Source organism: Eleginops maclovinus, chromosome 22 (genome assembly GCF_036324505.1).
Source record: "Eleginops maclovinus isolate JMC-PN-2008 ecotype Puerto Natales chromosome 22, JC_Emac_rtc_rv5, whole genome shotgun sequence".
Classification (NCBI taxonomy): Eukaryota; Metazoa; Chordata; class Actinopteri; order Perciformes; family Eleginopidae; genus Eleginops; species Eleginops maclovinus.
In genome coordinates, this window is record NC_086370.1 from 15,320,729 (window position 1) to 15,334,903 (window position 14,175).

General features: G+C 42.4%; 1 protein-coding gene across 4 annotated transcripts in view; it reads left to right on the plus strand.

Moving 5' to 3' along the window:
• zmiz1a (zinc finger, MIZ-type containing 1a) overlaps positions 1–14,175 on the plus strand; it is a 96,657-nt gene that overhangs the window by 17,829 nt on the left and 64,653 nt on the right. For 3 of the 4 annotated variants that reach the window (XM_063874973.1, XM_063874979.1, XM_063874976.1), the window contains exon 2: positions 5,754–5,871. The gene's annotated coding sequence lies outside the window, so the exon portion shown is untranslated. Of the gene's footprint in view, positions 1–5,753; positions 5,872–14,175 lie in introns of those variants that run through there. The other variant, XM_063874974.1, reaches the window with a different exon arrangement.

Here is a 14,175-nt window from a genome sequence, read left to right on the forward strand (position 1 = left end):
TCTATTTGTACAGATTTTCTGGCAGCTGTTCACTGCAAGCATTTTTTAGATTTAATCTGATTCGCCTATTACTGCAGCAGCTTAAACCTATTCATTTTGTGGTGTGTGGTGAAGTCAAGCAAGGGGTATAAATAAATATTTCTGAAATGTATTATCATTCGAATAGGGAGGAGTGGCGGCCAAATTTTACGCAAATGAATGCTTTGTTTCACATACTAGGTTTCAAATGAAGTACTTTATGGGTATATGTATGACTTTAAGAGTACTATTATTAGGACTGGTATCTTTTTCTTGGTAACTTTCACCCATCCCTATAGAAAAAGGCAAAACTTTTGCAAATAGCCTTTTCTTCAAAGTAGTAGTTCAGTGTGGTGAGTATTTTTCGCTTTTGAAACAGACCATGTAATCCTTTAACCTGACAGCATACCAAACAGTATAAAAGGCAGGGCGGGGTCAGAGATGAACTGTGTGATTCCCAGCCTTTGTACAGTCACACAGGTGAGAGTCCTTTCTTTACCCCCTCTGTTTTGTCCCATCCAACAGGTGTGTTTTCTCCACTCCTCTCCCCCACCCGCCAGCTTAGCTAGCCAGGACAGGCCTTCTTCCTCTCCAAAACCATGATTGCATTCTTGAGCTATTCCGCCCCCTCCTTCAGAACAAGAGCCCTCCGCATCTCTCTCCCTTTCAAGTAGAGGCTGCCGGCCGCGTTTCCCCTTTGAAGATGTAATCTTGGAAAACACAGAGACATCTCTGGGATTATCTTAAATGTCTTCAGTATGTCAACAGCCTAGCCTTGTTGCTGTTGAGGTTGTTGAGCAGCGCTGGCTGTTTAAGGGGTCGGCTGTGATGACAGCCAAGGAAAATGCCTCATCGCAGAGGTAATCACAGGGTCAAGTCTGCTGACTCCATTCAGGGCCAACCTCCCACTGTTAAAACTGGATGATAACACACACAATGAAATGATGTATTTCCCCATGTGGCAATGCTGTGTTTACAATCATGAATTATAGCTGGCAGTGGGGCGCTCAATGACAGATGCCGGCTGGTAGGTGACTAAGGTGAGGTTCATTTGTGTCATGGCATCTTCTGAAATGTTATGGAAATCTGAACGGTGCAGCATCTTAACTAAGCATATGCAATAAGATGAAAAGCATCATTGAGCAGTCACAAGAGGGAGAGTTACTATGCACCAAATTAGAGGCACGTAAGTGGGCGCTCCTTGAAAAGGATCTTGACTTTGTAATCATATCAGATGTTATCGGGAGGAGATTTTAGGAAGGGTAAGTGCTTGGAAACTAAATCAGAGAGAAGCTGCCTAGGGAACATGTTGTTATCATAATTACCTGCTGAGCGATGACTGCAGAACCGGTGTTGATGTTGACGCCGAGCCACCCTCCTCTTTCTCCGACAAGGCTGTCTTGTGTGGGCTGCTGCCTGCTTCAACATCTCTTTTGTGCTCTGTTCCATGAGTGTTTTCTTTTTCTTTCTTTCTTTCTTTTTTTCCCTTCCACTGTTTTTTTTTAAGCCAGGAACAAACTGCAGGCCAAAAATGCAAATATTGTTTTGGTGAGATCTGGTTCTCAGATTCGGTACAGTCTTGCGTCAGAGTGTGCGTGCGGGCGCTGGGGTTGCTCCCGGGAGCCGAGGCGAAACGGAGACCTCATCTTCTCAGTTTTCAAACAACAACCTGCTCCTGCTGGGGCCCGCCTGCATGTTTTTTTTTATTACAAATGATCTGTTTGAATGAAATTCGGCCCCTGCCTTCTCGCAGTTGGCATTTAAATGGGAGGAAATAACAGATGATGATATCACAGCGGAAGATAGTGAAGGAGAGAGACACCACTCAAGGAGGAGAAACACTTGACCTGTTTGTTTTGAGAAAATGGTATTCCTCTGCTAATTTCCTCCTGATAAGTATCTGACAGCTCATAGTAAAGTGTTTTATCTTGGCTGGAGGGAAATGACTTCCCTCACTCACAGTGCCAATCGATTTCAGAGACTCTGCTGCTTTAAATTGCATTCTCCGGCTTTCCTATTTGCATAGAGGTAATCAATTACATATATTAGCTTACCGCTTTTAGCCTAACATAGACTTTCTCCTCCCTCCTGCCTGTTTCGCCTTACCTCTCCAGATGCTGCTGCAAATTCTAGCACTTTCCTCTTCCACCTAACACCATTGACTGCTGTTTGCCTTGTTGGGGGGCATTGATTTTTACTGCTCTGCCTCTCTCTGGTTTAACAGTTGATGAGTTGTGTTAAGACGCCCAGGGACAGCCCTGCCTGTTTTAAGGAGATGAGGTTGGCTTTTATAGCGCCTTTGCTTCCTCAACCTTGGATGATAAGGTGTGTGTGTGTGAGTGTGTGAGAGTATGTGCTTGTGTAAGTGAGTGTCTGTATGAATTGAGCATCCGCTTGAGACTAGGATTGCCCCCAGGAAGCTAAAGTAAATGTTGCGGTGTTAAGGGCTTTTAACAGGAAAACTTGGGCTTTGTCATCTCCCGCATTTGAATCACTTTAAAGGCTTTGCACAGATGATGGGGTTATCTCAGCCAATGAACAGCCACATCATCAATTACGATTACCACGATTGAACTGTTAAGAGAGTAATACCAAGCACAATTATGAAAGAGGAGATGAGTGGCTCGAGTGGAGAGTTGACACAGAGTTTATATTCAAAGGTGACAGGAGTGTCTAGTCTCTCAGAAGCACCTATAACCCCCCACTGCCAACACACACTCAAAAGTCATGGATACAGACATAAACCTCATTTAACACGATTAGTTTCTTTGAGGATTTTACCATCAGCAGCCTCTTATATCCGGGATGATAGAGTTCACACTTCTGAAAGAAAAAAAAACCCAGAGTCTGCTGAAGCTAGTACGAAGCACTCAGCTCCTCACTGCGACATTCACCACATTATTAAGGAACACATTGCTTTGTGCTGTTTTGCTCTCAACACCATCTGTAGTGTGTTCCTCAAGTGGTAGCAATTTCCTTGTAGTCTCGTGTCTCTCATGCAGTGAATATTACAAGTGAAACTCAATTGCAGATCTCCGCTCAATGTTCTAGTGCATTTAGTTTCTCATAAACGTTTGCATTCTTCACTGATTGCTCCCTGGCAGTTTCCGATGTGCAGAAATGTTCTGCCATCTCAGTTTTTAGCTCTCTCTCGAACTCTTTGGCTTTGAAGCCTGATGTAATTTCCGAGTATATGAAAAACGAATTGCCTAGATTTTCTCTTAAACTAGTACCCTATCCTCTGCTGTGACCAAACCATGTGTTGTTTAACTGACAGTAAGCCAGCTAAACATCTTCCCTTGTATGGTTGCTCAATGATGAAAACACATGTGATGGATAAAACAAATTAAAAAGCAATTTGATTATATAATAATGACATTTAGTTAATGTATGGTCAACTTAACAATGTGATATTATAATCTTTTAAATCCATAACCTCAACACACTCACTGCAGGCGTTTTAAAGAGGGTCTATCGGTGCGTGTTATAGCTGGGTAATATCAACCTAATAGGCTTACCTGTCAGCACAGTACGGGACATAGACTCTGTAAATCACATTTGTCTGCGACACCTGCTCGCCTCCCTGCGTATTTATGGGTTTCCCTCCACCCTGTCCTCTTCTTTTTGGCCCCAGTCCAAAATCAACCCCCTCTTCCCACAGTATGTTTTTCAGTATGCTCCCTTCTTCTCATGGATTAAATGAACAAGCAGGTGTTAAGATGTATGAGGGGCCCCATTCCCTCCACACATCCCTCCCATTTAAACCATCCATGAAAAGTTTAAAATATCAATAGTGTGTTTAAGATTTAGACTTTTACTTTTTGCAAACTTTCAGATGTCACTTGAATGTAATCCTTACTTAGTGTGGCATATGATTACCCTGATTTGTGTTTATAAACCGTGCACATGGTGTTGACAGAGAAGGCTACACTAAAACAACTTACTGTTTTGTTTGTTGTTTCTACCAGTATTACTGATTATCAAATGTCTTCTTTCCCATATGTTTTATTGTATATGGATGTGTCCAACTGTCTTTAAGTCTGACTAGAAATACCAAGCTATACTGTACCTCCTGGAGAATGGCCTTGAGGGCAGCCTGAAGCAGAGGAAGCTTGTTTGCACCAGTGCTAGAGATTGTAAGTGATGAAACAATAGAAAAGAGAATGGTGTTTCTCGCTGGGGGACTTTTTTGCCAGAGGAATTTAAGTAAACGAATGAAAAAAACAAACTAGTATCTGATTCTGTTTTCCATCAGAAGTAAGGTAAAGAAAATAACTTTTCCGATATAACCATTACTTTTCCTTCAACGGGGTTGTGTCTTTTGTATTTTGATTGTCTGTGTGCACCTGTTGCTTTAAGAGAGTGCTGTATAATAGGCTGTGTGTAGCCTTTGTATCATAAGGAATGAAATAATTCACCACTTCCTAAATGCAAAATAGAAAGGATAAGATATGATAAGCCCAAAAGAACTTCAAAAAGTGCTTACATTTATACATTCAGTCATTTATTTCCTCTACAGTTCTCAGCAGTGATCCAGAATGAAAATCTGCGGCTGTTAGCACAAATGTGTTTTATTTCAATCGGCATTATTGACTTTTTGGCTTCTTAGGGTCGAGGGCAGCAATGTGTGAGTACTTTTGTTTCATGATCCATTATTAAGATCAAGTGCATTTCTAAATATGCCAATACATGAAAGCATGTTGAAATGTAATAATGTAAAGGCTTTTTTCATAAAAAAGAGTCTGAAGCCGCGCTTAAAAAATAATAGCATCCCCTACAGCCAGGCTGATTTGGCACAGCAGGGGATTTAAGCTCAACGCTAACATCAGCTCACTAACGTGTGACACAGCGATAGTGATAACGTTCTGATATTGACGTGGTTCACCATCTTAGTTAAGCCAGTTGGCATGCCTTACTAAGCAACATTTTTATTATTATCACCAAACACAAAGTAGGCCTAAAGCTGATATTGGTTGTAATGCTAGGGTTAGGGTTTTTCTAGGCATTAGGTCATAAAGTATATGACAAATTGAATTTTTGACCCGATGATGGCACGAGCCTGGCTAAACAAGTCTTAGAAAGGGGGGGGAGAGGGGGAGGGATTAGTTTGACATTCAGGGTTGTGTAATATGCAGGCTAATATGATATTTCATCACAGTTTTCATAACAAAAACTCACACCAATCGAATTGAAGTGCATGGCAGATGTCTACGGAGAGTGGCTTTGTGCTGGCAGGCTAATCCCGAAACCTGTGTATGTGTGTCATGGGCCTATGCTGGATTTGTATCAGCCTGTAAAGGGTGCAGCGAAGCAGTGAGGAGAGACTAAGCGAGGTGTATTAAGGCAGTGAATCTAGCCGCTGTGTGTGTAATGGACTCAGGATGAGAGCTGACCAAGCGCCAGGGCTGCTGATAACCTTTAGGAAGGACATTGTTCCTGTGCAGTGGGGGGTGGGGTCGTGTGGGGGGGGGGATATACAGGACTGCTGCAGTATACAGACAAAGCACTTTGATAGGTGGTGCAGTCGTTCATTGGTTCATTGGCTCTCCGGCAGGGTTAGGAGGTAGAGTAAATGGGGCAGTATAGCAAACTCCCTCATGGCGTCCTGCATACATTTCTCAACACCGGGGTGTATTTCTCTGTGATCCATTTGTCCTCTGTCTAAACCAGGTTCTCCCTGGCACTCCATTAAAAGAAATTTAACAGCCTTTTTCTTCTGTCTTCCCTCCCCTCAGATCACCGCTTAAGGAGGGGTCAGAAGAGGACCGTGCTTGAGGAATACATGAAGGGCGGGGTGGGGGAGGGGGAGGCCACCTCAGCTGCAGTACAACCAAGGTCAAAGTTCACACACAGGTAAAAAGATTATTTTTTTTTTAAAAAATCCAAAGCGTGGTGATTTTGCACGCTCTTTGGTTTAGTCCTGGCTTTTTTTTTCACGATCCGGAGCAGACTTGGCACGCCGAGGCAAAGTGAGGGAGTAATGTGGCTGGATTTGATTGGACCCTCCTGGGCTGGCGGCCGGGGAGGAACTGGGAACTGAGCAGTCTGCAGCTGCTGTTTATGAGGAGCTGTGCAGGATACTGTTTGGCTCTGTCTAAAAAACCCGGCAGTCTCCGTTGAGAAGCCTGTGGCCAGTGTCAGTACTTGGAGAATAGAACCAAACCATGGGGCTATAATTCAAGACATTTTTCTTTACAATGAGGAGATGTGGGACTGGAGAATAGGGCATAAATGCATTGCAGCTTTCTTTGATTTTTTAAAATTAATCTATAAGATGATTTAACAGACATATCTGTAAAACTAAGTTTCTCCACAAAGAGTCATGCAAAGTCATTTTCTAACCCTAATCTCAGTCCCACATTAACGATAGGCTGCTTATATTAGTACTGAATATATGCACTGTATTATCCCAATTGTTAAATTTGAAAGCTTTATTCTAGTTTGAATCCAAACGTCTAGTTAACATGCACTTCAAATATTTCTCAGGGCCCTAAACCCAAAAAGTTTGTCACTTGTCACAAAGTAGCTCCGGAGTGGTGCAAAAACTCTACAGCCCCAGTTTTGCCTCTCCTCCTGTATTCTTTGCAACCTTGGATTAAGGAGGATTGGGGGCTGGTTTTCAGGGTGGGTGGGGGCAGATCCAGGAAGCAAATAAATAAATAAAGTGCTGGTTAATCTTCCTTAGTGCGGTGTGTGTGTGTGTGTGAGTGTGTGTGTGTGTGAACACTGAGCAATGGCACCGCCCGGGGAACATCTGCCTCGCACACAAACACATGCGCATGTATGTGACCGACAGACAGACAAAGATACTGTACACACATGCACATCTAGCAGGGATCAGCCAAAGCGATAAGCACACGGACGTCAGAGCACAGAAAGCGACAGGTTTAACACAGATACACACGCGCCGTCCGTCAGCAATATGACAAGTAATGCTCAGTGAAATAAAGAGAAACACTGCCAGCCGACAGAACAGAGCTGCAGAATGTGACAGCGCACGACTGCAGACACATGAAAGTATAGGAAGACAAGTTTCTCTGCTGCTGTCTCACTGTATTCAGCCAGCCTGTTATCCATAGACTCTGTTTTATCTCTTCTTTTTTTTCTCCTTCTCTCGCTTAGCTCATACAACAGTTGATCAAACAACTGTGCAATTGAGGCACAATTTGGCCAGACAGGCAGCCAGGATGAGTAATGCAGAGCTCCTCTGATTTAATTTGTTTAGAAAGCCTATCATCGCTGCAAACATGTTACAGACTGTTGCAGTTTACAGAGGACTATTTTTCCCTGCAGCTTTAATTGGATGCATTTTTAATGTTAGCACCACATAGTGTGACCACTGTTGACACTGAACACTGTGGCTGTTGTGAGGCAACGGAGTTCAGAGTGAGTATAGAGGAAGGGTTGTGTGTGAGTACTTGTGTGTGTGTTTGTCTGATGGTGTAATAGTTGGGTGGATTCCTCCAGTGTGTCGTGTCTACACCGAAGGTGAAATTTATAGTCCTGTGTTAAAGGGTTATGACCCAGTTATAGAGTCTAACTGTTGCACCTCCTCAGATTTGTAACTACACTTTTGGGTACTAATCAGTAATGAGAGCCCCCCAAACGTCGCTCTGTATAACAAAGTGAGTAAAATAATGAAAAACTTTGGGGAATATTATTCATTTGCAACCTTGCATTAGGAGACATGACCATGTTACAAAATGTCTGCTGCTGTAGGGGTGCAATCAATTAATGAAATCTGATGCCAAACTTGTTCAAAAACAACCTATGTTTAAACAGATGGTCATTTTTACACTCAAAAACTGAAAAATATGGTCTCCAGAGTAGATACATTGTAAATTGTCAGCCGTGATAAAATACTGAGGACCACTAAGGTTAAGACAACCACACAATAACGCCTCTCATCAACTTTCTTGCCACTCATATTGAATTTAGCAGTTCAATCGCACAACTTTCCAATGCAAAAATCTGTGCAAATTAGTGACGCAGTGGAAGAGTTGTAGGCTCTTTTGGTGTGTTGTCTACGCCTCGTGCTGGATATGCTGAGGGATATGCTCAGTCCAATGGAATTATCATCCCATTCCCAGTCTTGTTTTTTAAATTCTGGACTCTTCTTTCATCCTTTTCGATCTCTTTCTTCTCCTGATTAATTTCTTTCTGAGGTAAACTTTTCCATGTGATGGACAGAGGGCAGTGGACTTTCTCTGACTGTCTTTCTGTGTATGTCGACATACCGTATGTTGGGTGAAACATAAAAGCAAGACAGAATAAGAGACAACACGAGTCTAATCGAGACTCCTATTCTCTAAGAAGTCTCACCTTCGGGTGCTTCAGCTAAGGAAACTGTGATGAAATTCAAAAGACAGGAATGTGTATTTTTATCCTTGCTGCTCATATTCATTGTGGTTATCGTCTTATGTCTTCTTCACATACCCAAGCTGGCCTTTTTTGGATTGTGTGAGGCATTTCACAAACAAGCAGAGGTATAAAGTGGTGAGAGTGGGAGGATGAGAGAGAACATTGTCTTCTCTTTTCCAGCTCAGGGACAGAGCAGAACAGGTTGTGTGAGGATACTTGCTATCCTTAACAACGTCTAACACCGCCTCAGGGCCACATCTACTTCTCTGATGCAGCTGAGTGTTGTGTTGTTAAAAGGTGCCTGAAAATTTGCAACACATTCCTCAGCGTCAGATGACATTCTTGCTACACTATAATTACCAGCGTAACACTTTTACTCTGTCATGTTTAGACTTAATTATTGGCATAACTTAGATTTATGTCTTATTTAAAGGTTTTTCTTCCATAGATTTACATGACTTTTGTTCCTTTGACACAGTCATGACTCTTGAAATCACTTAAGTGATATACTCACATGGAATTAGTGTGCAACCAAAGTAGATCAGGACAGAAGTGTTCTTGCTTTGTGTCATTGTATACAACATTGGTCATATATTTTGCTATTTGGTCACAGTATTATCTATAATAGAAGGTAAAATATGTAAGGAGTTCAAGTTACTGCTGGGATTTAAGAAGAAGTGAGATGGGGCAAGAAACAGGAGCGACTGGTTGATCATACAGATTGTAAACAAACCCCCAGGCTGACCTAACTTTTGAAAGAGAAAGAAAAGTTCTAAAAGATAAATCATTTCCTAAACTGTCATGTTAAACTTCGACTTGTGCAGTGACAGATTATTACTAATATTTATGTTGCACTGCCCTGCCTGACATAGTGATTTCCTCATGTTCCCACACCTCAGCAATCATTTAAGTGAACACAGGGTTATCAAAACCAATAGAAATGTTGGCCAAACCTATAATAAGACCCAAGTTGCAATAAACCTGAATTTTCCCTGTAATTATCTCCAAATGTTGATGTAATCTGAAATGACATCAGTAGTCCACCATCTTTTTGTGCCACTCGGTCCATAATGTTATCCATCACTGGGTCTCTCTGTCTGCCGTCGTCAATTACCCAGAGGAAAACAACATTAGAGGCCTGAATGGGACACGGAGCCGTGGCAGGCCTGACATGGCTGTGTTATATGATTACACAACCTGTTGGCTGTCCGCCTGTCAAGTGTCTCCCGGCCCTGATGAATGGCTGTAATATGCCACGCATCACAACACGGCACGCCACACACTCATTAATGGCTTCTCATAATGCCGGCGACGTTCCTCCAATGCCGCTGCAGCATTCACGGAGAGAGGGAGGGAGAGAGAGATAGAGAGAGGTGGTAGTTGTGGAGTGAATGTGAGAAATGGCGGTTATGAATACTCCAACCTTGTTTCAGTGTTGCCATTCAAGCCAGTAAACAAAAGAAACATGGTGTCCTCATTTGAATAATTTCACAAATGGTGTGGCAAGACGCCAGCCTCGCACTCACACGTAACTCTTGCTGAATGAATGGAGGATGACAGGAATAGGATAGGAACACAAAGCAAAGGGAGATGTAAGAATTATTATCTTTCAAAAGTGTGCCACATATGTTTCTCAATTAGATACATACTCGTCCATCTGTGTCCTATTTGCATAGATTATCAGAAATGTGTGCAATGCGGCATGCATGGCACCGTGTGGGAACATTACAATGGGGATGTTTGAAGAAAGTAGATTGAATCGGTAGTCTGTCGGATGCCATCTGAAGCTTAGCTGATTGCTCTTTCTCTCAGTGAATTAGGAGACACGCTACCAGAGATCCTCCAAACTACTTGACTCACAGCTATAACAAACAGATTTGATTCACATAGTGACACTGCTCTCTTCAAACTGAGCGGGAGAAAATACTTTTGAAAGAGCTGTTTTCTAAGGAGTCTGTGGGTGAGACACTGTGTAAAAGTAGCTTTGTGGCAACAACATAAAGTCACTTTTCACAAACGGGCCACAGAGAGGTTATCTAACACCAACATGACCCTAAGCCACATAAGTTGGTGGTATTTATGGCTCTTTCAGACTTTTAGTGCGTAATGCCTACTGGGAAGCAACAGCCACATTGAAGGAGCCCCATTCTTTCCTTCAAGTTGAAACGACTGTGCTCAATATACTGCGCCTCAGCTTGCTTTTGTCATATGCGTTGTTTCACATACAATTTCATAGGTAGAGACAAAGATGTCAGAAGTTTTTTAATTCCACCTTGCTCAAATGTGGCGTGCACCTGCAGTGTGTGTTTACGAGAGAGGAAGTGACAGTCTGTTATGTATATTATCTGTGTGTGAGTGTATGTGTTCTCTCTCACAGCTTGAGTTTCTCAGTTTGAAATGCAACACCTGCAGATGTGACTTGCAGCCCCGAGCTCCTCTCCCATTCAGAAGGGACCATTGAAACAAAGCAATTAAAGTAGCTCTCTACGTGAAGCAATGATGTGTTCAAGTGATTTTCCATTGTTTTTACTTTAGAATCTTTAAATTTACCAGCCAAAAGATTTGCTGCAGGAATGGGGAACATTAGCTGCTTTGTCATACTCATCCTCTGTTTAAACATAGAGGTCAGAGGTCACCGACAACCTGTTGACACAGGGCAGATTTATGCAACATGCGCACACATACATTGAACATGGCACAGCGACTTGTAGCAGTGGTTGCTGCTGATCTTTGGGTCCTTCCAGCTCCAGATACCAGAGCCTGAGTTATTCTCCACTCCGCTCCCTGACCCTCCTAATTGAGAACGGCTGTAGGCTGAGAAAGAGAGAGCTAAAGACAGAGAGAGGGAGAGCAAATTCTTGTGTGGAAGAAAGAAAGAAAGAACAACTAAATGAAAAGGGCAAAGAGCTGAACCTGTGTAGGCCAACACTGATCAAGTGCAGGATGGCTGTGGGCTCAACAGTTGGCCTTTAATAAAAGCTGAACCTCCTCCTATCTGGACACATGCCAAGCAGAACCATGCACCTAAATGTAGTTGTAGCTTTTCGATGCAGTATTTGATAGCTGTAAGAAATAAAATATGAGAGAAACACTGTCTAGAGTTCAGAGAGCATTGCATAAAGGAAAATCCAACCAGAGGCTCGAGAAGAGGAGTGGTAAGCTCTGTGACAGCTGCATGCATCTTGTAGTGGGTGACGGTCTGTCCGTCTGTCAGAGCAGATATTTCTGTCTGTTTAGTGCTGCCTTACTGGCTGCCAGAGACACTCCTCATGTCATCGCTGGGTGCCTGCTGTCACTGGCTAAAAAGGAGAGAGGGAGTAGAGTGTGTGTTTGTGTGTGTGTGTGTGTGTGTGTGTGTGTGTGTGTGTGTGTGTGTGTGTGTGTGAGAGAGAGAGTGACAGAGAGAAACTCGAGCAGCTGTCTTGAAAGCTCCTCTACTGTCAGTACAACTCAAATCTGCCTTCCCCTGATATCTTCCTGGTAAGACAGTGGTTCAGTCAGTTGTTTGGGCGGAACAAAAGTCACCTTTCCGCTGCTAAAGAAACTGGAAACAATTGTTTGTGGCACAGCTTATCTCTTAAGCTCATAGCACATAGGTACACATCTGCGGGCATAGTTCAAGCTAACTTTCAGAAGTTTTCCAACGTTTTTTGATGGTCTTAATAAGTGTTAACATTTGAAATCATGTCATCTTAAAGTAACTCTTCGATCCAACATGCATACTTTTAATTGGGAAAATATCTGCCTACTAATTATCTGATCATTAAATGTACCTCCTGACACAGATATATGTACTTCAATCCAAGGTACCTTACAGTTTAACTCATTATCAGTGTATAAAGTAATCTCTGGAACTAGTTAAGATCTATTATAATATATATATATATATAGTATATGGTTAAACTTGTAACATGAGTTTGAGGATTGCTGCCGTAGCGGCCATCTGCAACGATCCGCTCAAGGTCCGAATAAGTAAGCATAAATGGTGTTAAATGACCACTAAAGTTAAAGTTTTGTATTTCATTAACCCTATTATGATCTGAAGTAAAGCCCCTTTCAGTGGAGTTGGGGAAATGTTTTTACATTTTGAAGAACCAGAATGTAGACTTAGCGCAGTGTAAGCTGACTCGTATTATTTCCGAAAACTTGCAGCAGCTGCAATGAAAAGATATGGTGCTAGTCAGTCAGTTTTGTGTAGGAGGTACAATTTACATGAAATATTAAATAAAAATAGCAGGCTGTTTTAAAATTTCCTGGGTCAACTGAATGTGAGTGTGGGTGGCAAAGTGAGACAGAGCTGAAATTCACCGTGTGCAGCGTTTCTCTGTCGAAGTAGTTCTAAGAAATACCCTGGCTAGTCTGTCCAGTGTATTAAAGATATTTGATGTGGTACAAGCTGTGAATTTGCAGAACAAAATAACAAATGACAACTGTTTTATGTGTATAAAAGGTTTCTCTTAATACTAGTAATGGCTTCTATCGTTTTACACACTAAAGGGAAATAATTGACATGAAGCACACAGATGATCTCAGTGCCTGCAATTTCATTCCTGGAACAATAAACCAATCTGCTGAAAACATCATTTATTCCTCACAAATCATGGGTTTCTGTTTCTTACTAATATGCCGTATTTTAGCCTTAAGTGCTGGCCATCGACTGTTTGATTGCAATCATCTGTTGTTGGAGTGCTGTCGTTTGATTACAAACACGTGTGTTTCGCCAACCAAGATGGTGTGGAGTGAGGTAATGGAATAGTAAGAAAATGTAAAATCCTTAGTAAGGTACTGGGCTGAACAATGGCTCAGTGGTTATAATGAAGGATAAGGGTCTGAACAAACGATGGGGTTTACACCGAAAACTGTGACGTTTTTTCACTCTCTGGGTTTTTCCTCGGTTTTTTCTGCTTTGCATGTGGCTTAGTTAAACTGGGGAATTGCTTAAAGGCTGAAATTTGTGCATCCCGGAAAGCTATAAGTAGGTATCTAAAATACAGGGATAGGTAGCAAGGTGTCACAGTTAAAGAATCACTAAAAGTTTCTCAGATATCTCAACTTCTCTTGAAACTGTTTATTGGATCTCTCAACACGATACTAGGATGAATCTAGGAAGCAGGGTCACCTAATTCCTCAAATGTAATTCCCAGGCTGGAAAATCCCAGATTTGAGCAGCGGTTTGGGCTTTCAAAGTGAGGTTGCCTATAATTTTGCGGCAGCCTCGACAACATAAGTCCAACTTTAGATTGTGTTAGCTTTCTCTGGCTTGTCCGGTGCCCTGACAGCCCTGTAACCACACACCGGTGTTTATGTTCTTTAGGTTAACACGGTTATCTCTGTACGTAACCTGAGCCCTCAACCTACATGGGCACTTGGCATACGTGTGTGTGTGTGGTTGCGTGTGTGTGTGTGATCGTGCAGCTGCAGGACTCGTCTCTTTTCCCCGCGTCTTTCTCCAGAAAGAGCTGCAGGGACTTGCCAGTATTTTCATTCCCTCTGGAGGCATTTCCGCACACTAACAAAGCCTGGCCTGCGTGATGAAACGGAGAGGAAGCAGCTTTTGTGAAGGGAGCAGCCGATTTCGGTTTGTGTGTGAGTGTGTGTGCACTGCTAACCCTGGATAACAGTTAGTTACATGCAAATTTACTTTTGAGCTTGCAATTCAGGTTGCTCCAGGCTGTTGTTTGCAGACAAGCCTACTGTAGCACTAGAACAGGTCTACTCTGTACCATGTTCAAAAGACAATGTTGCCTCTTGTTTGACTCTAATTAACTGACATAATACCTAGCTTGTTGGATTTGT